General features: G+C 40.9%; 1 long non-coding RNA gene across 1 annotated transcript in view; it reads right to left on the bottom strand.

Annotated features, from left to right (window-relative positions):
- Positions 1–9,805: 9,805 nt before the first annotated feature.
- Positions 9,806–25,813, bottom strand: part of LOC148146625 (uncharacterized) — a 42,443-nt gene continuing 26,435 nt past the window's right edge. Inside the window, exon 2 of the long non-coding RNA XR_015760595.1 lies at positions 9,806–17,175. This is a non-coding gene — a long non-coding RNA (uncharacterized LOC148146625). The remainder of the gene's footprint in view (positions 17,176–25,813) is intronic.

The following is a 25,813-nucleotide window of genomic DNA, read 5'->3' on the forward strand; positions in this document are numbered from 1 at the left end:
ATAAATATGTCCCTCTGAGACAGACAAGAAGTGGTAAGATAAAGGAACCTTGGATGACGAGAGCAGTGGAGCTTCTCGTCAAAAGGAAAAAGGTAGCTTACATAAGTTGGAGGAAGCTCAGCTCTAGAGGATTACAGGCAGGCGAGGAAGGAGCTCAAAAATGGTCTGAGGAGAGCCAGGAGGGGGCATGAGAAAGGCTTGGCAGAACGGATTAGGGAGAACACAAAGGCATTTTACACTTATGTGAGGAATAAAAGAATGGTCAAAGAAAGAGTAGGGCCGATCAGGGATAGCATAGGGAATTTGTGTTGCAGACATTTCATCCCCTGTCTAGGTGACATCCTCAGTGCTTGGGAGCCTCCTGTGAAGCGCTTCTGTGATCTTTCCTCCGGCATTTGTAGTGGTTTGAATCTGCCGCTTCCAGTTGTCAGTTCCGCTGCAGTGGTCGGTATATTGGGTCCAGGTTGATGTGCTTATTGATTGAATCTGTGGATGAGTGTCATGCCTCTAGAAATTCCCTGGCTGTTCTCTGTTTGGCTTGTCCTATAATAGTAGTGTTGTCCCAGTCGAATTCATGTTGCTTGTCATCTGCGTGTGTGGCTAGTAAGGATAGCTGGTCGTCTCGTTTCGTGGCTAGTTGGTGTTCATGGATGCGGTGACACGACCAGCTATCCTTAGTAGCCACACACGCAGATGACAAGCAACATGAATTCGACTGGGACAACACTACTATTATAGGACAAGCCAAACAGAGAACAGCCAGGGAATTCCTAGAGGCATGGCACTCATCCACAGATTTAATCAATAAGCACATCGACCTGGACCCAATATACCGGAAGCAGCAGATTCAAACCACTACAAATGCCGGAGGAAAGATCACAGAAGCGCTTCACAGGAGGCTCCCAAGCACTGAGGATGTCACCTAGACAGGGAACGAAACGTCTGCAAATTCCCAGCTTGGTGAACAGAACCACAACAACAAGCACCTGAGCTATAAATCTTCTCACAAACTTTGAATAGCATAGGGAATTTGTGTGTGGAGTCTGAGGAGGGAGGGGAAGCCCTAAATGAGTTTTTTGCTTCTGTCTTTACGAAAGAAATGAACTTTGTAGTGAATGAAACCTTTGAAGAGCAGGTGTGCATGCTGGAATGGATAGAGATAGAGGAAGCTGATGTGCTGAAAATTTTGTCAAACATTAAGATTGACAAGTCGCCAGGCCCGGACCAGATTTGTCCTCGGCTGCTTTGGGAAACGAGAAATGCAATTGCATCACCAGTTGCGAAGATCTTTGCATCCTCGCTCTCCACTGGAGTCGTACCTGAGGACTGGAGAGAGGCAAATGTAATTCCTCTCTTCAAGAAAAGAAATAGGGAAATCCCAGGCAATTACAGACCAGTAAGTCTCACGTCTGTCGTCTGCAAGGTGTTAGAAAGGATTCTGAGTGATAGGATTTATGACCATCTGGAAGAGCATGGCTTGATTAAATGCCGTCAACACGGCTTTGTGAGGGGCAGGTCATGCCTCACAATCCTTATCGAGTTCTTTGAGGATGTGACTAGAAAGGTTGATGAGGGTCGAGCTGTGGATGTGGTGTATATGGACTTCAGCAAGGCATTTGATAAGGTTCCCCATGGTAGGCTCATTCAGAAGGTCAGGAGGAATGGGATACAGGGGAACTTAGCTGTCTGGATACAGAATTGGCTGGTCAACAGAAGACAACGAGTGGTAGTAGAAGGAAAATATTCTGCCTGGAAGTCTGTGATGAGTGGTGTTCCACAGTGCTCTGTCCTTGGGCCTCTACTGTTTGTAATTTTTATGAATGACTTGGATGAGGGGATTGAAGGATGGGCCAGCAAGTTTGCAGACGACACAAAGGTTGGAGGTGTCATTGACAGCATAGAGGGCTGTTGTAGGCTGCAGCGGGACATTGATAGGATGTAGAGATGGGCTGAGAGGTGGCAGATGGAGTTCAACCTGGATAAATGCGAGGTGATGCATTTTGGAAAGTCGAATTTGAAAGCTGAGTACAGGATGAAGGATAGGATTCTTGGCAGTGTGGAGGAACAGAGGGATCTTGGTGTGCAGGTACATAGATCCCTTAAAATGGCCATCCAAGTGGACAGGGTTGTTCAGAAAGCATATGGCGTTTTGGCTTTTATTAACAGGGGGATTGAGTTTAAGAGTCGTTAGATCTTGTTGCAGCTCTATAAAACTTTGGTTAGACCGCACTTGGAATACTGTGTCCAGTTCTGGTCGCCCTATTATAGGAAAGATGTGGATGCTTTGGAGAGGGTTCAGAGGAGGTTTACCAGGATGCTGCCTGGACTGGAGGGCTTATCTTATGAAGAGAGGTTGACTGAGCTCGGAATTTTTTCATTGGAGAAAAGGAGGAGGAGAGGGGACCTAATTGAGGTATACAAGATAATGAGAGGCATAGATAGAGTCGATAGCCAGAGACTATTTCCCAGGGCAGAAATGGCTAACACGAGAGGTCATAGTTTTAAGCTGGTTGGAGGAAAGTATAGAGGGGATGTCAGAGGCGGGTTCTTTACACAGAGAGTTGTGAGAGCATGGAATGCATTGGCAGCAGCAGTTGTGGAAGCAAGGTCATTGGGGACATTTAAGAGACTACTGGACATGCATATGGTCACAGATATTTGAGGGTGCACACATGAGGATCAGTGGTCGGCACCAACATCGTGGGCTGAAGGGCCTGCTCTGTGCTGTATTGTTCTATGTTCTATGTTCTATTTTAAGCTTCATTCTGTTAACTTGACTTTGCTGACTAAGTCGCAACTTTTTCAGTTCAAATTCTCTCTCTTTTTGCTTGGCTAAGAACCTTCCCTTTCTTTTTCTCTTTCTCTCTCCCTTTCTTCTCTCTCTTTCTTCTCTCTCTTTGCTCAGCTAAGAACCTTCCCTCTCTCTTTTTCCTTTCTCTCTTTGTTTATCTTCTAACTCCACTTCACCAATTATAATTTAAGTTTTTCTCACTCTACTGCACTTGTCTGTTTCTCTGACACACCTAAGTGTTTGAGTAATTCCCTTACAATTTCAGCTTTACTTTTGTCCTTGGTTAAAACCAATTCTAACTTCTTTGCTAATTCTAAGAGTACAGTCTATTTTTTCTACACTTTCTTGGCAAATTTGGGAATCATGTTCAAACCCCAGAACCTCTTTGGCAATTTTAAGAGCCATTTCTATCACTTTTAATTTAACCAATCATAAGTAACTGAAATTAAACAAGTTGTCTCACCTACATTTTATTTAAATATCTAGGACACTAACCGGCAAGTGTTTAAATCTACTGGGCATTTGTCATCCCCCAAATCTATTCAAATCTGTCCAAATCTCAGATTGGATCTGTCTAAACCTGTTCAAATCTCAAATCTGAGACCCAAACTGTTCAAATCCTGGCGACAAGTCCCCGAACTATTACAACAAGGGGGAAAACCCCTCTGCTAATTTAAATCTGACACAGAGAAGCTCACCTCACATCATAATCTCTTAAATTTCAAGATGCAAAGAACTATCCCAGACTTCACTATTTAAAGCAAAAACTACAAGTTTATTCTTTAAGTCTAACAGAGAACATTAAAACCACAATTATTTGCAACTCCTTTCTCTTAAACCTATCTTTTACCTCCCACTCTACAATACTGTGTCCGATTAAAAAAACCCCAATTAAGATTTACAAAACAAAATCACATTTCAAAACCAGCCAGCTGTGTTGATTCGCCTTTGTAGATTTTCCTCTGTAGACTTTTCTAGGTCGCTTTTCTTCGGTCTTCTGCTGCACAACTTTTCTTCTGGACAGGTACTTTTCAGAAAACTATTTGGCTAACAGTCTATACTTATTGGTGTTCTTGGCAGTTCTCCCTCTAACTGTTCAAAAAGACAAGTTTTATACCTCAGAACATCGAATCATTTCATTGGTTTAATGTCATCAAAACATTAAATTCAAATTCAATTGGACTTTGGTCTCTGGGGCATAACTTAAACTGATTGGTCAAATGTGAATTTGTTTTTGTACCATGGCAACACATCACCAGCTATTTGTGTCAACCAAATGTTTCATTTATAAATTGTTCAGCACACACTATGCTTTCAGTCAGTCCTGGCCAGCTTCCTCTCTCTATTAAAGGTACAGTACATACATATACCTTCATAACACTGGGCCAACTGATCCTTTATCCCCTTCACCATCAGGACAGGTTATTTGAACATGCTGGGGAAATGGCTTGGAGGGCCCAGGAAGTGTGCAAAAAACATGGGAGGAGCGTATTGCCAAGATGAGGCAGCAAATGGGCTTTTGGTAGCACCACTCCCACTCCATTGTGAGTAAAAACCTAGTCATCAGATGTGAGGTACTCTGTTGTTGTACATGGAGCAGGTCTGGCCCATTCCCTGAACCTGCACTGTTGCAGTCACCTGAGGTATCTTCCACTTCATCTGGCGATCTAAGATGGGCCATGTCCACAGGGACACCATATACATAATGCTGAAGAAGTTGGGGGGAGTGGAAGGACATCCCCCATACCATCCTCATCCTGACAACCACCTTTATGTGCAGCTGCATTAAGCTCTGTGTCGACCCTCGGTACGCAAACACCAAGTGTCACTATGTACTGAGGTTCTACCTGGCCCTGATGTTGTGAGGGATGGGACTAGCTTTGGCATTGTGAAATGCTCTGAGTAATTGGACCATTCTGTATCATCTTGTCTGTCATAGAGAAATTTGCAAAGTAAAACACCTTTGGCCATGACTCCAAATGGAAGTGGTCAGCACTTAGCATCCTCGAGACCCTGCAGGAAAAGGAGAGGGTGGATCCTGTCGGGTTGCTCTTTGTGTAGATGGTCAAAGTCATTTGGCAAAATGCGTCCACCACCAGAACATCAAGACATTGCTTTCCTGGTGGTGAGAAGGGCATCTCCTGTGAGATCCTTCTTGTACGCTCAAACTCTCTGCACCACCACACGCTGCCCTTGAAGTAGTTGCAGGGGCCTAGAGACTGTCTCATGTTGAGGTTTGTCCTGAGCAGCTCTCTGCTCTACTGTTTGTTCCCCGGGATGCACACTAAGACAAATATCAACTGCACCTGGAGGACCATCAATTGGGTGAAAGATCTTCTTTAGTCTGACCAAAGCTTGTTAGTCATCCAGTGCAAGGGGGTTGACCTTGACTAAGTGTTGCAGACTGGCACAGTGCGAAGTCCAGGACTATGTGCTGAAGGACACAATAAGCTTCGGGCAGCTTCCACCGAGGCACAGATGGCTTTCACCATCTCAAGCCTTTTAGCCAAAGTACAATGGGGGTCCGTTCAGGTATCAGACCCTCCCAGGGCCTCAAATATATGTAAATAGTATCTTGCATAAGTATGAAATATCTTGGGTATGTTGGAACTTTCAGGAAATACAAAGTCCAATGTTTGTTCTCAATATTCTAAGACCATAAAAATTGAACTGCTTTAGTGACTATGAATGTATATAAAGATTTTTATGAGTAAAGTATATTTTGAACTAAAAAGAATCTGGTTTGAGCATGATTGGGAGAAAAACAGTGTCAGTTACACTAAATCTGTAAGTCTGTTAATGTTTTCCCATATATTGTCATCATCTTCCTCAGTACATTTCCCAATGTAGTGGCACCTGGCAGGCATATGCCATTATCACTTGTATTGTGAAACTGAAATAATTAAAACAAACAGATTAGTGTAGATCTTTCTGTTGAAGAAAAGGATCTGATTTTATAATGGTATTTCAAACAACAATATTGACCAATCCTTGCCTCAGGTGTCAACATAATGTCAAAGGAAATGCCATGTATTTCAAACATCTTCTATTTTCAGTAAACAAGTTTTTCAGTATTTAAAATTTTAATATATTTGCATTACTTGAAATTAATCACTGGTTTTATAAAAATGGAAAATAGAAGACTGTCACCTTAATGCAATTATTATTCATTGGTTAATATCATAAACTATGATGTCTAAATATTTTAATCTTCTTTTAAGTTTCCTTTAAATAATAAATGCTCCAAATGCTTGGAATTGAAATAATAGAACCTGGTACATGATGATGAAGTAGCAAAAAGCTTGGGTATGACTATCAAAGATTTCATGCATCAGAGGATTAATCAGCAGTGAACCTTTTCTTTCACAAATGTGTCTCTAGAAATATTGGAACTACCCTTCTGTGAATTCAATGAAAACCAGACTTGGTGTGACACAAAATCAGCACCTCTATGATACTGATACTGAACGAAATGGGCTATGGTGAGAAATTCAGGAGAATTCATGACAAGTTGTGCAAGGCCTTTCTCAATGAGGATACCAATAAGTGCTTTTTTTCAATTATAATTCTGGATGCCAAGATGAGAGGCATACTAACAGGGCTTATCACTCATTACCACATCAATATTATTTAATCTGGTCCCATTAGGAAAGGCAAAGTTACAGTAATCATGGGGGATTTCAATATGCAGGAAAATCAGGTTGGTAGTGGATTGCAAGTAAAGGAACTTGTGGAGTGCCTACGAGATGGCATTTTGGAGCAGCTTGCAGTAGAGCCCACTAGGGAATAGGCAAGACTGGATTTAATGTTGTGCAATGAGGCAGACTTGATAAGGGAGCTTAAGATGAAGGAACCCTTGAGAGGCAGGGATCATAATATGATTGAATTTACTCTGCAATTTGAGAGGGAGGAGATAGAATCAAAAGTAACAGTATTACAGCTGAATAAAAACAACTATAGAGACATGAGGGAGGAGTTGACTAGAATTGACTGGGAGAGGAGCCTTGCAGGAAAGACAGTGGAACAGCAATGGCAGTAATTCTGGGAATAATTCAGGAGACACAGCAGCAATTTATCCCAAGGAAGAAAAAAAACACATGGTACAGGGAGGATGAGACAACCATGACTGACTAGGGAAGTCAGAGATAGCATAAAGACAAAAGAGAAAGCATAAAATGTGATGAAGGGCAGTGGCAAAACAGAGGATTTGGGAAGCTTACAAAGACCAACAGAGGTCAACAAATAAAAAAAGAAATAAGGAGGAAGAAAATTTAATATGAGTGTCTGCTAGCTAGCAATATAAAGGAAGACTGTCAGAGTTTCTTTAGAGATATTGTTATGAAGTTGAAGTTGTGTACTGTACCTTTAACAGAGAGAGAGAATGCTGTTCTGAACTGAGAGCTTACAAGCACCTGTGCATATGACTAGTTGGCAGTCCCGGAGTGTACTGGAAAATTGAAAATATGTAACATTTGGCTGTGAAAGGGATAGCTGAGTTTTGGTTGCTGTGTGGACAATATTTCAAATTTAACCAATCAGTTTAAATTATGCCGCACGATACTAGAACCCAATTGAGTTTGAATTTATTGTTTTGTCAACATCGATCCAATGAGAAGATCCAACGTTGGTGGTATACAATGCAGACCTTTGAAAATTAGTCAGAGAGCAAATGCCATTGAGACAGCAACACATTGGTGGGGGGGGGGGGGGGGGGGGGGGGGGGGGAGAGAGTGTGCTAACATCTTGCTCTTCCAGAAATTACAAAACACTCTCCATCGAAGGTACCTTTTTATATGAAAGACACTTGCAGTAAAAAGAAAGAAGATGACCCAGGGAGATCTTCAGCTGAAAGAAGAAAGACACAGTAGACAACAGCGGCTGCTTCATTTTGAAATTAAGTTAATGTAATTTTAATAAGTCTTATTGGAACAGCATATTGTTATAGACTTGGAAGCAGATAATAAGCAGTTAAGAGAAAGGGGGGGGGGCTTAGAATTGTGAATAGTTGTTGAGTGTTCACTTTTAGAGTTACAAAATAAATTTATGTTATTTTCATTAAATAGTGGGGTTTGTGAGTTCGCGGTCACTCGTATTTTAACAGATTACAAGGCTTTTATGGGTGTTTGGTGTCCCCTCCATGTCCTAACAATATAAAGGGTAAAAGAGAGGCAAAAATGGACATTGGACTGCTGGAAAATGATGCTGGAGAAATAGTAGTAGGAAACAAGGAAATGCTTGAGGAACTGAATAATTACTTTGCATCAGCCTTTACATTGAAAGACATGAATAACATCCAAAAAGTTCAAGAGACTGAGGGGGCAGAGCTGAGTATGGTGACCATCACCAAAGGCGAAGGTGCAAGAAAAACTGAATGCCTGAAGGTTGATAAATCATCTGAACCAGATGGACTACACACCAGAGTTCAAAGGGAGATAGTTGAAGAGATAGTGGAGGCATTAGTGGTGATCTTTGAGAAAGTGCTAGAGTTAGGAAAGGTCCCAGAGGACTGGACAATCATTAACATGACACCCCATTTAAAAAGGGAGTAAGGCAAAAGAAGGAAGAATACAGACCTATTAGCCTTACCTTGATTGTGGGTAAGGTCCTGGAATCCATTGTGAAGGATGAGATTTCTGAATACTTGAAAGTGTACAGTAAAAGAGGGCAAAGTCAGCATGGTTTCATCAAGGGGAGGTCATGCCTGACAAATCTGCTAGAATTCTTTGAGGAAGTAACAGGCATGTTAGCCAAGGAGAGCCAATGGATGTTATCTATCTGGACTTCAAGAAGGCCTTTGACAAGATACTGCACAGGAGGCTACTGAATAAGATAAGGGCCCAGGTGCAAAAGGCAATAGGCTATAAGCATGGATAGAAGCTTGGCTGTCTGGCCGAAAGCATATGATGGGGATTAAAAGGCCTTTCTCAGGATGGCAGCCAGTGACAAGTGGTGTTCCACAACGCTCAGTGTTGGGACCACAATTTTTCACTTTATACATTAATGATCTCGATGAAGGAACTGAGGACATTCTGGCTAAGTTTGCAGATGATGCAAAGATAGGTGGAGGGACAGGTAGCATTGAGGAGGAGTGGAGGCTATAGAAGGATTAATGCAAATTAGGAGAGAGAGCAAAGAAGTGGCAAATGGAGTAGGGGAGTTCAGTGTGGGAAAGTGTGAGGACATGCACTTAGGTAGGAAGAATACAGGCATGGACTATTTTCTAAATGGAGAGAAATTCAGAAATCTGAAGTGCAAAGAGACTTGGGAGTTCTAGTCCAGGATTCTCTCAAGGTAAACTTGCAGATTGACTCAGTAGTTAGGAAGGCAAATGCAATGATGGCATTTATTTTGAGAGGACTTGAATATAAAAGCAGGGATGCACTTCTGAGGCTCTTTTAGGCTCTGGTCAGACTACATTTCAAATATTGTGTGCGGTTTTGGGCCCCATATCTCAGGAAGGATGTACTGGTGCTAAAGCTATTTAGAGGAGGTTCACGAGGATGGTCCCAGGAATGAAAAGGTTAATGTATGAGGAAAGTTTGAGAATTCTGGGTCTATACTCAATGGAGTTTAGAAGGATGAGGGGGGAATCTCATTGAAACATATGGAATACTTAATGGTCTGGACAGAGTGGATGTTAGGAAAATGTTTCCATTGGCAGGGGAGACTAGGACCCAAGGGCAGAGCCTCAGAGTAAAGGGAAGACCTTTTAAAATGGAGATAAGGAGAAACTTCTTAGCTAGAGAGTGGTGAATCTATGGAATTCATTGCCACAGAAGACTATGAAGGCCAGGTCATTGAGTGCATTTAAGACTGAGATAGATAGTTCTTGATTGTCAAGGGGTCAAGGGTTATGGGGAGAAAGTGGAAAAATGGGGTTGTGAAACTTATCAGCCAAGATTAAATGGTGGAGCAGATTCAATGGGCTGAATGGCCTAACTCCTGCTGCTTTGTCTTATAGTATTGTCAAAGAATTGAGCCCAATGGATGAGAGACCACAAACAAGGAGCAAAGTGAATTTGACAAGTGGTTTATTATACAAAGCGATATTGTGGGACGGAAATTAACCAGGCTGACACAGAACTGATTCTCTGCACAGATGGCCAAATGCTCTTCCCCAAACAGAGGTTTTGGCATATCTTTACAGGGATACAACACAAAGGTGATAATTGTAAAGCAGTTACAGTACAATGGTGAAAACTGTAAAAAGATTAAAACAAGAATAAACAGAATGAAAATTAATCAAGAGTCCAGCAGTAGCAATTCATTTGTAACTGACACAGGAGATTCCAGCCATGTCCGTGATTGGGTGAGAATGTCTTCTGGATGATTGTATGTCCCATCCATGCACATATGTGCAAAAGTCCCTTCTCCTGGCATCCAGGTGTGTCCATTGTGTTCCTCCTGCGAGCAATGTCTCCCGGAACCTCTCGGTCTTGCCTGTTTGTTTATGCAGTATTGGTTTCAATGGGAAATGAGCTTGCCCTTGGGGTGTTGAGACTGCAGTGCTGATTGGGCTGGGAGCTGATTGTGAAAAATTATTTTAGGGAGTGTATTCTCTAGTCTAGGAAGGGGCTTGGCTTTTTTTTATGTTAACCTGTTTGGTCAAGACTGGAGCACTCTGGGTAGTTTCTGTATATGTCAGCAGGCTTGATTTCTGTGTTTTGCAGGCCAGCTTTTGTGTCTTTTATATTGCCATGCTGTGGGTGAGCAAGGTGGCAGATCTTTTTCCCACAGGTATTATGGTCTTAATAGAGTGCACTCTCCCATACTACCACCCGCTGGATAGAGAATAAATGCTGAGAATACCTGACATGAAAATCCGAGCGGTTGTCTGCCAACACTAGTTTGCCGCGTGCTCCTCCAGAACCTCCATCTTGGATCCAGTACCAATATATCTGGACACACTTCATGGAAGCAATTGCACAACCCACATCTTTAAGTGCTGGCAGCTGACTCATGATGTGTGTCCAGATATCAACTCAGAGACTGGCGCACAGTCAGTCAGCCAGTTAGGACTATCTAGACCAGGGAGTCCATGCCTCTGCAATCCAGAGAGTGGTTCCCGGTTAGGCCTGTGGGGCCAGTGCAACCCATCTGGAGATTTGTAGGAAGTCAGCTGTGTATACATCAGTCAGGAATCTGGTCACTCGTTCAGAGCTGTTCAGCTATGTATAGGCCACGATCAGTCTTGAGGCGCCTGTTCACTAGTGGGTTTATCAAGGTCTAACTGCTGCAGGAGAAAAGCTGGGGATGTTAATCATAGGGATTAGAGTCAGAATGCAGGGAGGCAGAGGGGATGACAATACTTGGAATGAGCACAGTTTGATACATAAATTGGAGAGATAGGGCATTGGTGCGAAATAAGTCATGCAGGACAGTGTACTGTCAACAGTAAGTGCCGTGGCCACCATGGGAGACAATGCACTGCCCAGCATGGCATATTTATTTGATTGAGGGTAAAGAGGACTTAGATGGGTTGAATGAGAACATGGGAAATGCAAAGCCTATGGGGTGGCAGGAAGGGCTACCAAGAAGTGATGATAATGTTTGAGCATTCACCAAAATCGAGAGGTTGTGCCTACGACTCTGTTCAAGAAGCAACTGCTTCCACCGTGCTGTACATAATAAGCATGCAATGAAAATGAAAATGGCTACTACCACACCTTGAGTTGAATGGGGTACATGCTTTACCTCAACTAATCAGAATCCAATTCCCAAACAATCAGCACAATTGATTCCGTTTAATTTGATATTTCTTGCAAATTGTCCTGATCAGTGAAAGATGAAAAGCTTCAACAAAATGTGCGATATTTCAGTAATACTAATAGCTTTAATTGTGTGGCCCAAGATCCCATTTTCTCTATTAACTCCTCTCTCAATTTGTCTTGTTGCATTACATCATCTATGTATTTAAAAACCAAGATGCCTCTGCCCTGTAGACTTATAAAACTGTAACATAGAGGCTATATCAACTGTCCCTACTCCTTCTATCAAAATGCATTATTTCACACTTCTTTGTATTAAAATCCTTTTGCCACTTGTCTTCCTATTTTGCTGGCTATCACACCATGGTTAATTGACAACACTTGCACTGACTGCCAAATCTCCAGGTTTAGCAAAATTGGAAGTTTTGAAATGTTATTCTTTTTTCCAATATCCAACTCATTTATATGTAAAGCAGTGACCCAGTACTGAACCTCTGAGAACATGATTGTCCACCATCCTCCAGTTTGAAAGACAACATTTTATCTTTACTTGTTATTTTCCGTTTTGAAGCATATTCTTTCATTTAAGTGTATACTGATTCTCCTATTTCAATGAGCCTCAATTTTATTAGACAGCTTCTTTTGTAAAATATTTTCTTAAAATCCATATAGATATCTATCACTGTTCCTACATCAACTTTCTCTTTTTTGACCAAAAAAAATTTAATTACATTATTCAACCATGGTCGACGATTACAATTCTGTACTAGCTCACCTTAATGAATTCAAAATCTCTCCAAGTGCTTATTGATTTTATTTCCCCCTAATTAGTGCTTCTAAAACATTGCCCACTACTGCCATTAAAGTCTGTGGAAACCAGGAATCCCATGCTTAAATAAAGTAGTCATATTTGCCACACTCCAACCCTCTGGCACTATTTCCATATCTAGAGGAAGACTGGAAGATTATAGTAAGCTCCATACCCACTTCCTTCAGCAACTTTGGTGCAACCCATTTGGACTAAACACCTTTTACACTCTAAACGCAGTCAGTTTTTTCTAATAATTCCTGCCTATAAATCTTTATACCATCCATAACCTCTATCTTCTCCACTTTTACCTATATTTTGTCAGTTTTATACCATCCATAACCTCTACCTTCTCCACTTTTACCTATCTTTTGTCAGCATTTGCTTCCTTAATAAACACCGACGCAATGTATGCATTAAATATTTTAGCCTTGCCTTGTACCTATAATCATATATGTCTTCCTCTTAGCCCCTAATATCACCCACTCTGCCTCCTATTATCTGGTTAGCATTCACTTGGCTATTAATAGCAAATTTAAGAAACAAAGCAAGTAATTTGAGAACAATCATAGAAAGATAACACGAAAACAATCAAGCAAGTATCATGTTTAGTACAGACCGAAGGTTAAATGCCCCAGTGAGTCACGTTGGGTCATTGTGAAATATGTTAACAATTCATTCCATTGTGACAATGGTGGAGGCAAAATAAGGTATTGAAAGTAAATAGAGACAGCGCTCCAAGGTCAAGTACAGAAAAAATATTTGCAGCATGTGTACAATTTAGTCATTTAAATTTCACAAACCAAATTATTCAAATTTATCAATAGTACTTTGGCATGCATAACAGTCATTATTAAATAATTTTCTATTGGTCACAAAATATCGTGACTTTTTGTCAAAATGTGGGCAATCTTAATTCGTCAACATTTTTACATCATTTACATCTCAAGGCAGTCACTTAGTAGTAAATGGGCTTCTAAGAAGTTATACATGTTGTTTCACAGTTTTTGAACACTTCAGTCAGTTGCTCAATCTTCATGTTTAAGCCTCATCAATGAAAGCCACTCTGTCAAACTGGTACACTTAGTCAGTGACACAGGATGGAGCAGAGTATAAACAGAAGAATCTGATCCATTAACTCAACTTGATTTTGAGCCAGTCTTGCAACATAGGAAATAGGAGCATGAGTAGGCCATCCAGCTTGCTTTGCTATTCAATTTGATCATGACTAATATTCTAGCACAATGCCATTTTCCTGCATTATCTACAAATCATTTTTTAAAATGTATTCATTTTAATGGGATGAGACCGTTGCTGACTAGGTTGGCATTTATTGCCCATTCCTAATTGCCTGTGAGGTGTTTAACATATAAAAAGCTACTGATCTCATCTCTTTACACACTCATATATTGAGCCATCACAGGCCTCTGAGGTAGGGATTTTCAAAGATTCATCACCCTCTTCGATGAACATCCCTCCTCGTCTTAGTTCTAAACGGCTGATGTTTATTCTGAGACTTTCGACCCTGGTTTAATGCTCCCCAGGGAGGGGAAAACATTGTTTTTGCATATACACTGTTGAGTCCTGTGAAAAGTTTGCCTGTTGCAATGAAATCGGCATTCTTTAATTTTTCTAAACTGCAGAGAATACAGGCTCACTCTTCTCAAACTCTCAATCTCTTCTCACAGGATAATTCCACCATCCTACAATTAAGTCTAGTCAGCCTTTGTTGAGTTCCCCCTATAGTAAGTGTATCCTCCCTTGGGTAAGGAAACCAGAATTGTACACGATACTCCGTTGCAGTCTCACTAAGGCTCTATCCAATTGTAGCAAGTTTTCTTTGTTCCTGTATTTATATCCTTTTGCAATAAAAACCATTTGTCTTCCTAATTGCTTCCTACACTTGTAAATTTAGCTTTCAGTAGCTCCTGAACAAGGACAACCAAGTCTCATTGGGCATCAAAATTTCACAATCATTCACCATTGAAGGAATACCCTGTATTTGTTTTTCCTAGCAAAATAGATAACTTCATATTTTTACACGTTATACTTCATCCGCTGTGTCCTTGCCTACTCACTAACCCTGACTAAATCCCCTTGGAGCCAGTTTGGATTCCCTTCACAATTCACCTACCTAACTGGTTTAGCATCATCAGCAACATGTAAATATTAAGTTTGGTCTCCACATCCAAATCATTGATACAGAATGTAAATAGCTGGGGTCCAAGTACTGATCCTTGCAGTATTCCACTAGTCACTGCTGACCTGGAAATTTGCCAGTTCATTCCTCATTTTCCATGGATTTGTTCCCTCTGAATCACTATGTACACCAAAGTGTGTGCATTGACCCCACATTGACCCCAAACTCTATGTTCCATTGTCTTGTAGAAGTGTCTGGTCTGATCACGTCCTTTGTGTTAAACAGGAGAATTACATGGTAACGGCATCTGTCTTTTCTGTTATCCTTAGAAAGTCTGTGCTCCATCCCCTGCACATAGTAAGAATTTGGTTTATTCCTAGTTTTTTTATTTCTTGTCTCTTACATAATTCTCAATGCATGCCAGTTTGTTACATGCAGTATCTTGTTTTGATTTTACTTACTATGTATTCAGTAATGTCTTATCAAAGACCTTTTGAAAGTCCAAGTGTATCACATCCAATGGTTTCTCTTTATGTAGTCTGCTTGTTACATCCTCAAAAGAAAATCTGACAGGGTTGTCAAACATGATTTCCTTTTCCAAAATCCACATCTTTACAACGTTCTAGCATTCTCCCTACTACTGTTGTCAGACTAACAGGTCATCGTTTGCTGTATAGTTGCAGGATTATAGTTTAAAACCAAGTGCTGTCCTAGTATTAAATCACCATCAAGGGCAGCACAGTGACTCAGAGGTTAGCACTGCTGCCTCACAGCACCAGGGACCTGAGTTCAATTCCAGCCTTGGGCGACTCTTTGTGTGGAGTTTGCACATTCTCCTCGTGTCTGCATGAGTTTCCTCCGGGTGCTCCAGTTTCCTCCCACAATCCAAAGATGTGCATGTTGTGTGAATTGTCCATGCTAAATTGCCGATAATGTTCAGGGATGCGTAGGTTCAGTGCATTAGTCAGGATAATGGAGTGGGGGAGTAAGTCTGGATGGGTTGCTCTTTGGAGGTGTGGATTAGTTGGGCCAAATGGCCTGTTTCTACACTGTAGCGACTCTATGATCAAATGCACAGAAAAGACCAAGAATACTGAATAGTTCTGAGGGTTTTGCTACGTTTCAAATGTTAAGCATCTACATTGATCTTCATCCACATTTATTTTGTGAGCCAGTCGTTTCCACTTACAGTTGAAATGTAAAGCATACAGGCTCCAGAAGATTGCAATAAGACAAATAGTCCACAGTGTATATAAATTCCAACTGCAGCTTTGTTTACTAGCTTGTTGTGTTCAGTTGAGTCAAAAGAGGTTTTTCAAGTTATAAAATGGATTTGTGTTTATTCTTTCCCAAGTGGCTCAGGATGGAAGTGAGAGGTCAGATGCATGCAAGAATTAGCCTGAAGTTAGTTTCTCATCCTCTATTTCAAGCATATGTGTCAAGCCAAACTCTCTGTTTGATTCCATTTATTTCTATAGCATTGGTTAACACTGCTGCCTCACAGTGTCAGTGACCTGGGTTCAATTCCAGCCTTGGGCAACTATCTGTGTAGAGCTTGCACATTCTCCTAATTTCTGCATGGGTTTCCTCTGGGTGCTTTGGTTTCCTCCCACAGTCCAAAGACTTGCAGGTTTGGTGCATTGTGCATGCTGTAAAAGAAAAGAACTGCCCCCTAGCGTCCTGGTATATGCAGATTAGAGGGATTAGTCATTGTAAAATTCCACATGGGGTGATAGGTATAGAGTTGGGAATTAGTCTGTGTGGAGTGTTCTTCAGAGATTTGGTGCAGATTCGACGGGCTGAATGGCCTCTTTCTGTACTTTAAGAATTCTAATGATTCTATAACCTTGGCTGCTATCTTTCATATTTGGAAGCAATTTCAACTTCACCTGTCTGATCTTAAACTCTCTATATCGCTCTTTGTTTAAGATCTTACCTAAGAAATCTGGTTGGCATTTTACTAACAGCTCCTAATATCACTTTGCTTGTTTTGTGTATTTACAGTGTAAAGCACTGTGGGATGTTTCACAGCATTAAATGCTGATAATTGCAAGTCATTGTTATCTGTCAGTTCAAACTCAACTTCTTCAACTTTCTCCTTGTTACCCTCCACCTTTCACAAATGTGCTGAAGTTGTTCAGCTTGGCACCACCCACATCCACAGGTGGTCCAGGTGCCCATCCATTACTGTTCCTGTAGTGTCTGAGTACCACTGGCTTGGCATTGCCCTGACTAATTGATTTACAAAACAATCTTTTCATCTGCAAATCTTTTCATGGATTCCTTATTTTCCTCCAATCAAAGTTCACTGCATTCGCCCTCTCCTTGCAGTTTATGACTAGTCACTGACTTCCTGCAGTATCAGCTGTAACTTGGTAAAATGTTGTTGCTGAACCTAAATATCATAGGTTCATGATCCAATCTAAGCAGCTGGATAGATTATCAGTCCAGTACAGGAGACAAGAGGAGGAATGAGTAGCAAAGTAGGGGAAGAACTCTGGACATATGAAGAATATATTCACTGTATTGATAATGGATGAGCAGCATAGCAGTTGAGCATGAATCTTATTTGGTCTCTGGGACATGGAGGTCTTGATATCACCACATAAGTAGTCACAATCGTTTCGTGCTAAGGCAAGGATAATCTTCTCAGGCATTGTGGGGAGATGAATATTGGAAGCTCCACCACCCTCCTGGCTCTTTCTGCCCTAATGTGGGCTATTTTCTCCTGGAATGACAGGAAGAGGATTGTGAGAGATAAAAATGGCTGCCACATCTATTAGTGCTGGTGCAGGTGGAGGAAAAGTCATGAGAAAGTGCATAGGAAGTGTAGAAGGTATGCAGAACTAGTTGACTGGGGGAGGTGTTGGGATGGGTGGGAGCAATTGATCAAAATTGCTAATACACTGATGACAGTGATGGACTATGAACCTTGATGAGAGATGGTTGCATTGGCAGAGTTAGGGTGAGTGGAAGGTTGCAGAGAGAAGGTAGCACATACCCTTACAGAACAGATAATGTTCTTCCTGCATTGCTGGGCATTCCTTCAGACCATGAACATTGCACTCACCCAGGTGGCAACTTCAGGTCAGACTGGCAGGATCTGGTGCCATGGTCTCCTCTGGCAGTCCTGAGTGCAGGGGGTGACCTTCCTCTCTGCCACTCAATTCAGTACACTCTCCACATTCCTGTCAACAGGTCAGGGTACTGAATTCCCTTTCTCAGGCATGTCCTTTAAAAGTACACAGCAACACACTGGAATTGGCAGTTCCTGGCTTTGTGTGATTGATCTGGTACACAGATTGCAATTACATATGGCACTGGTGGCACACATACCATATGGCCCTGGTGGTGGTGGTGAGTTGTTTTGCTGCTGGTGAGTGCATAATATGGCAAGCGTGTCACCATAAAGGCATGGTGAATACATAATAAGGTAAGCAGTGGGGAACTGCATGAGATAGCTCACAGCGGGAATCCCTCTATGAAACTCCCTGAAACTGACACTTGGTCGATTTTTGGTAAATTCAGCACATCACTCTAATATATCTAAATTGAACAATTAATTAATACAACATGACTTTTGCAAGAAACAATTTCTGTTTGCCATATGTGTGGTAATTATCTGTGTAAGTACTTCAATTCTGGGGATGTAAGTTTGTTCACTGAGCTGGAAGGTTTGTTTTCACCATGACTAGGTAACATCATCACTGAGAGTCTCTGGTGAAGTGCTGGGCGTATGTCCCGCCTCTCTATTTATAAGTCTTGGTTTCTCAAGGTGAGTGATGTCATTTCCGTTTTTTTTTCTCAAGGGAGGTAGATGGGGTCTAAGTCAATGTGTTTACTGATGCAGTTCTGGTTAGGATGCCATATCTCTAAGTTGTATCCTTCTTGACCGCATGTATGGAAACTAGTGATTGTGGGTTATGTCTTTTGGCAGCTAGTTGGTATTCATGTATCCTGGTGACAAGTTTCCTCTAAAAAAAAAAGCTACATCAGACAAACGAGCAGGAAATTTGCCACCAGGATATATGAATACCAACTCGCCACCAAAGGACACCACCCACTTTCATTACTTTCCTTAGATACAGACAAAGAAGGATACCACCTTGACTGGGACAACACACATATCCTAGGACAAGTGAACCAAAGACACGCACAAGAATTCCTGGAGGCCTGGGGTATTCTAACCAGAACTCCATCAATAAACATATCAATTTAGACCCCATCAACCTTCCCTTAAAAAAAAAATCAGAAATTACATCACCCATCTATAAATAAAGAGGCAGAACACAGCACTAGCACTTCACCAGAGGCTCTCACTGCTGATGTTACCGAGTCATGGCGACAAAATGTCTGTAAACAAACCTTTCAGCTTAGTGAGCAAGCTTACATCCATATCCTCAATAGGAGCTACAAATCTTCTCAAAAATCACTAACTTCAATTGTGTTTTACAAAAACAGGGTAGAAGGCAAGTAATTTTGATCAGATCTCAGTTGTTGCAGTAAATGTCACACTCCAGTCAGATAGCAGAAGGTAAAAGTTGCAAAATTATTATAAAATGTTTCCCTTAGAACTTTTTCCATAAATTCTGGGTGAGAAATAGAACATGCAAAGTGCATATCCCTTTGAAACTCATTTTTGAAGTCAAGTACATGGGCAGTTCCAAATTATTCAATGAATAAGTGAAAAGGCAGATTCTATCCCCTTAGATGTATTTGATTGCTTACCTTTGTTTCAATTTCCGGTGCATCAACTTTCTCTGATCTCTATCTGCTCAGTCTAATTGTAAATTAGCAGTCCAGAGTTATACCAACCACAGCATCTTGTGGTCAGTTCAGTGGAACATTTAACAATACAGTGGCATTGTCCATATCCATTACATACATTTCAGTTCTCTTTGGTACATTAAAGTACCTTTAGGCCTGCTTCCGGCCAGGATTCAGTTCTAGAAGCTGGAACCCACGAGTTGGAGAAGGGAAGGAAGCCCCACGTTGTTTTTTTTTGGGAATACTCGATGCTGTTTAATGTCCAACCGGACAGTGTCAGGATATCAAACCAGCAGAGGGCCTATAGCTGCCAGGCTGGCAGCTCCCTATTGCCTGCTGTGATACGGGAACCCGTGGCTGCTGCCAAGTAATGTTACATCCTCACGATCACCACTGGATGCTTGGCCACATGGTGAGGAGGGATTGCCAGCAATGAGAGTGCTTGAGGATCCACAACAAGGATACGGGAATGCCTTGCAGCTGCAACCTATCTCAGATAGCCTGTGCTTTGACTGGGCACTACATTGGGCCTGAACATAAGCGACTCCCTCCTAAAAGGCCATAGGAAGGAATGGCCGAGTGGCCTTTGGGAGTCACGGGGGGGGGGGGGGGGGGGGCCTTGCAGCTCCCATCACATCTGTGACCTACCAGTAAATTCCCTAATCGGTATCCTCCACCTCATGGGTGGCTTTCCTGTCGACTCCCATTCCCGCCCCAGGTTAATTGGGAACAATTTTCCAGACATTGGGAAGGTGAGGTTGGTGTTCTATTTTATTCTCTGACCCAACAGTATGCTCGCTGCGATTCATTCCAGTAACTGCTGCCCTCTCTTCTCATTTCATTTGAGAAGGTAGGTTCTGGACTTTGAGCTTTGCCTCCTCATTGGGTTCTCTGACGTCTGAGATCAGCTTCCTGACTCGTTGTTACCTTTTTTTAAGTGGGTCAAAGCAGGTGATCCTGATCACTTACATTTGCTGCCAGCAAAATGCAATGAGTCAACACCATTTCTTAAAGACTTCAACATGTCATTGTTTGGAGATTTTTAAAACCATATTTCTACGAAGTAATAAAGTAGGAAAGGGTGTAGTCAACACCTTTCTTGTGATTAGTATCATTAGGTTCACAGCAGCTTATAATTGTACTGAAACTTAATCATTGTGGGAAGTTCATACTGCCCGAATGACGGCAAAAAAAATTACAATAAGCATGATATATTACTCAGGAATACAGGTTCCCTCCCTGATATGTGCAGTTATCATAAAGCAACACAAACACTACACTAATTACTGCACCCCATTTAGGTCCCAAATTCAATCCCTATACACTCATCCATTAACATCCCTATTGAGATATAAGTGAGGCATTGCAAGTAACATCAGTGTCCCACCAAGAGCAAAATCCAGGAGGGCTCCCAGTTTAAATCATTATCTAGTGACAATTAATTTCACATCTAGACTGAACACTGGAAAAGCAGATCACACCTGAGCCAGGAACCCTGAGGATAAATCAAATTTGAACAGCACTGTGATCATGAGATATTGATGCTCCAAGGGTCTCTTGTGGAACAGTAGTAAAATCCCACCTCTGGACCAGGAGATCTGGGTTAAAATCCTACTTATTTCAAAGATCTCTGATCTCTGAATAGGTCAATTAAGAAAAAATATCTAAGATATTGATGCTAACTGCACTTTGACAAGCAAAAACATTTATATTGTACTAGAAGAAACAAATACATCTATTTATATAATTCCTTTCTTAATTACAGGTTATTAAAAATCACGATACAGCAATTGGAATACCTTTGAAGTATAGTCATTGTCATAATGTAGAAAATGCAGCTCCAAATTTGCATACGGCATGCTCCTATGCTATATGATAGTCTATTTTTAGTGATATTGATTGAAGATAAATTTGTTTATAACATCAGAGATAATTTCCCTACTGTGCTTTGAAATATTGAGACAAAATCTTTTCCAGACATCTGAGAGAACAGACAAGACCTCTGTTCAATTCAGAAGGCAACAGCCCCAATGTTCCAAATCTGAATGGGAAGCTATGAAAATTTCATCCACTTATTTATCACTGTTTAATTTTAGCAACAAAGCTTAAAATTTTTTAGCATTTACAAAAAATCTGTTATGTCATCAATGTACTAAAGTTTTGTGTAAAATTTCTGCAGCAGGAGAAAAAGTAGTTTTGAACCAATCTGAATAGCAACTAACCACCTACTACATCAATCATACATTGTAGTTACATACCACTTCCAGGTTAAGACAATGAGGCAGTCACCTTACCTACATTATCATAATACCATATGAAAATCAGTCACTGACACAAATCAAGTGTGCCAGTAGCAAACATAAAATGATGGTTTTAAACAGTCTTAAAGTTTCAAAAGCTATTTCAACAACTCTGTAGTCATTCTCATCTGATGTCTACTAACAGGCAAGAACCTAGCTAGCTCTATGTGCAACCAATTCAGGTGTCTCATTTCAGCACCCACCCAGACAGATAGGGTTAAAGGTTACTATAAAGTGTACAAAGACACAATTAAAGTCTCTATATCTAAATGTACATAGCATTTGAACACAACAGATGAACAGATAGTGCATCTGATAGCCATTACAGAGACATTACATTACATGACACAGGATGGCATATTAAAGATTACATGAATTTAGGAAAGAGTGGATGTTAGAAAAAGGTGGAAGGGTGGCTCTGTTGATAATGATGCATATTATTACATTAGATAGGATGATTTAAGTTCTGGAAACCAGGGTGTAGAATTGGTTTAGGGAAAGAAGTCAGTTGTGGGACTGGTGTATATACCCCCCCAACAGTAACCACATGGTAAGATGGCATATAAAGGAAGAAGGAATGACAGCATCTTAAAAGTAAATGATGATATTCATGAGAGATTTTAGTCATTTTATCAAATGGAAAAATCAGTTCGGCAAAAGTAGCCCAGATGAGGAACTTGTAAAATTTTTTTGTAATCATTTCTTAGACAAGCAAGTTCGAGAGTCAACCAAAAGCAGGCTATATTAGGCCAAGCATTACGCAATTAGCTAATATTAATTAATGATCACATTGTGAAGATGCCTCCATATAGCAGCAACAGTAATATAATTAAATTTTACATTTAAAACAGAACTAGCTAAAGTGAACTAACAAATTAAGGGTCAGAGATACAATGGCAGACATTTTTGAGAAAATTGAAGTTTAGAGGAGAAGTGCGGGGAAAGGTTTTTCCCCACAGAGGGTGGTAGGTGCCTGGAATTCACTGCCAGTAGAAGTGGTCGAAGCTGACACATTAGCAACATTTTGAGAGAAACATGGATGTGAGGCGTTCAGAGGGACAGATAACTCATATGGGCAATAAGTACTAAATAATTTAGTAATTGGTACAGGCTTGACAGGCAGAAGGGCCTGCTCCTGTGCTGTTTTGTATTGTACAAAGAACAGATACATTTCAATGCGTAAGAAAAAATCGAAAGAGTGAACTATCCACAGTTCACTAAAAAAGTTAAACATAGTTCAAATTTAAAGAAAAAGCATCTTATTGCAAAAGATAAGGATCTGGTTCAAAGATTGAGCAGAATAGAAAACTAGCAAAGGTTGACAAAAAGACCGACAAAGTGGAAAAATGAGACAGAGGGTTAGCTTTCTATAGATATTTAAAAAGGAAAAGGATTAACAAAGTGAGATCACTTCAGACCATGAACATTTTCCATCATTTTGATTATGCCCACTTCTCACCATATCACCACTCTCAACAGAGCAACCTATTTTCTACCAGTCACACCTCCTATTAATGAATGAGTGATTTTATTGGCATATGTATTTTGCAGTAAGAATTTAACAAAATACAGTGAAAAGCTTTTGTTTGTTACCACAAACTGGCGCCATTTAGAATAATTTAAGAATAAGGAAAGAAACGAAAGATATAACTTAAAGAGAGCCCATCAAATCTAAGCCAGTTTATCATCAGCTTGGCATCTAATCTGTATCAATACCTCTCCTCTATTACTGTTAGCACTCCCATTCTCTTTTGTTCTTCTGTATTTGTTCCACTTGCTCCATTTCATTTGTTGAAAGCATAAAACCCATAATATTCCAGCCTCCTTTAGTTCCAAGAACAAGTTGTATTGGACTCAAAACATTAATTTCTGTCTCCACAGATGCTGCCAGACCTGCTGAGTTTCTTTCACACTTTCTGCTTTTATTTCAGATCTCTGGCATCCACCGTATTTTGCTTTTAACAAAGTGAGCAGTGCATCTAAAAAAATTGAGTCTTGGGAAGCAATAATGGAAAATAAGGAATCATAGAATCAGTGATATACAGCATGCAAACAGACCCTTGGGTCCATACCCACCAGATATCCTAAATTAATCTAGTCCCATTTGCCAGCACTTGGCCCATATCCATCTGAACCTTCCAATTCATAAACCTATCTAGATGCCTTTTAAATGTTGTAATTGTACCAGCCTCTACCACTTCCTTTGGCAGCTCATTCAATACATGCACCACCCTTTGCATGAAAACATCACTCTGTTGGACCCTATTAAACCTTTCCCCTCTCACCCTGAACCTATGATCCCTACTTCTGGACACCCCCAACCCAGGGAAAATACCTTGTCTATTTACCCAATCCATGCCCACTCATGATTTTATAAACCAAAGACAAATGAATCCCTGAAATAACTGTAGATGAAATGGGGGGGGGGGGAATGCAAGAAAATGATCATTGCCAGAGAATTCTTACTTTTTGACAAAGGCAAGGAAGTGGGTTGTGAGAGAACAGGAGGAGGCCATAAATGGATATAGATTAGGTGAATGAGAAAGATCTGGCAAATGGGTTATCAATCTAAGAAAATGTGAGGAACGCAGGAAGAATTTATAAAGAAGCATATTATTTAACGGTATATCCTCCACCAACACACTTGAATAGAATACCGCTGCGACTGATGTGATCATTGTGCATTGGCACTGCATTTGTCCTGAAAATAGTGACCCGTTGTTGTTGCCTCTCCCTTGCAGTCCTGCTAACTACCTCCACCCTCCACCGCCTCCCCCCCCGCCTCAGCAAACCTCACCATCCCATAGATAGACCCGCAATGCTACTCAAATACAATTCCTTCTGGATGGACCCAGTTGCTTATTTCACTGTCAAAATGATCGGTGACATCTTGAGTTCTTTCATTAATCCCATCAGACAACAAAAACACGGAATTCAGAGAAATCAACTTTCACTCAGCAACTTTGTTGATCATCAAGACCAGGGACTGTGAGTAGACTTGGATAAGCCAGCCAGCCTTACAATAAATAACCCCGTAAAAATATTGTGTCGTTTTAGACTCGGGCCTAATGTGTTTTGTTCTGTCGGAAGATTTTAGATTGAAGCAACACTGGATGAAATTAATTGTCAGACAATGCTGCACTGCAGCAGTGTTTCTGCACTTGCATGATTGTCGCCCGGTGGAGAAACAATGTTGGCGAAAGTGAGGACTGCAGATGTTGGAGATCTGTCAAGATTGGAGTGTTGGGAAAGTACAGCAGGTCAGACAGCATCCGAGGAGCAGGAAGATCGATGTTTCAGGCCAATAAATGCAGCCTCCTTAGCTTGCATTCAGTTTAGTGTGCGTTTAACACACCTTTTCTGAATGTGCACAAGAAATTTCGTTCTCACACAAGTATTATTATTAAAAGCCCATTACTTTTTTAAAAAAAGAAACGTTTATTCCGTCCCCCTACAGCCCCCACCGCTTAAACTGTTCACGGCGCCACACCCCAATCACTCATTCAGCAGCACAGACTGACCAATTGAAGAGATCCATAGTTACTGTCCTATTCACTCGGGCTCCACGCTGCTTTCTTTCCTACAGTATTATTGGCTCATATTTTGGCCATTTGCCACCCAAAACCGTGAAAACCTAAAAATGCTAAATTTAACAAAAATGGGAGAAGCAGTTAGATATTTTGTTTACAGAAAAAAAGCCCATGTCTATTTTGTTATTTACATTTATGACAATGGGACTGTCTTCGGCTTGACCTAAAGCTAATCTCTGGTGATTCATAACTCGCTATCACACCCTCCCTATTCATCCTAGTTATATTGCTCATTTGACATGTACAAGATTTGGTTTCTCTTGCTGAGCCTTCAACCATATTTCTTTTGTTTCAAACATTTCAATGGGCATTCATGTTTAATAAATTCAACCCAGTGCAAAGTCTGAGCTTTATATCTGACTTTAAATCCTCTGGTTTCTTTGGGTTTTGACATTCAAGAAGAGGAGAAATTGTGTTCAGGTTCAATTGCCCTTGACTTCTTCCGAGGCAAAAGTGAGGACTGCGGATGCTGGAAGTCAGAGTCTAGATTAGAGTGGCGCTGGAAAAGCACAGCAGGTCAGGCAGCATCCGAGGAGTAGGAAAATCGACGTTTCGGGCATAATCCCTTCATCAGGAATGAACTCCTTCCTGTCTTATTCCAATAACTTTGACATTTCCCTAGCTTTCCATCAGATTTCCTGAAATCTGACTTTTCTTCCATTTTTAGATCAAAAAGCAGCATGGCCTTAACAAAATATGATGATGTTAA

This window comes from Chiloscyllium plagiosum, unplaced genomic scaffold, assembly GCF_037043375.1.
Source record: "Chiloscyllium plagiosum isolate Xiang-an unplaced genomic scaffold, Cpla_swu_hap1 HiC_scaffold_20, whole genome shotgun sequence".
Classification (NCBI taxonomy): Eukaryota; Metazoa; Chordata; class Chondrichthyes; order Orectolobiformes; family Hemiscylliidae; genus Chiloscyllium; species Chiloscyllium plagiosum.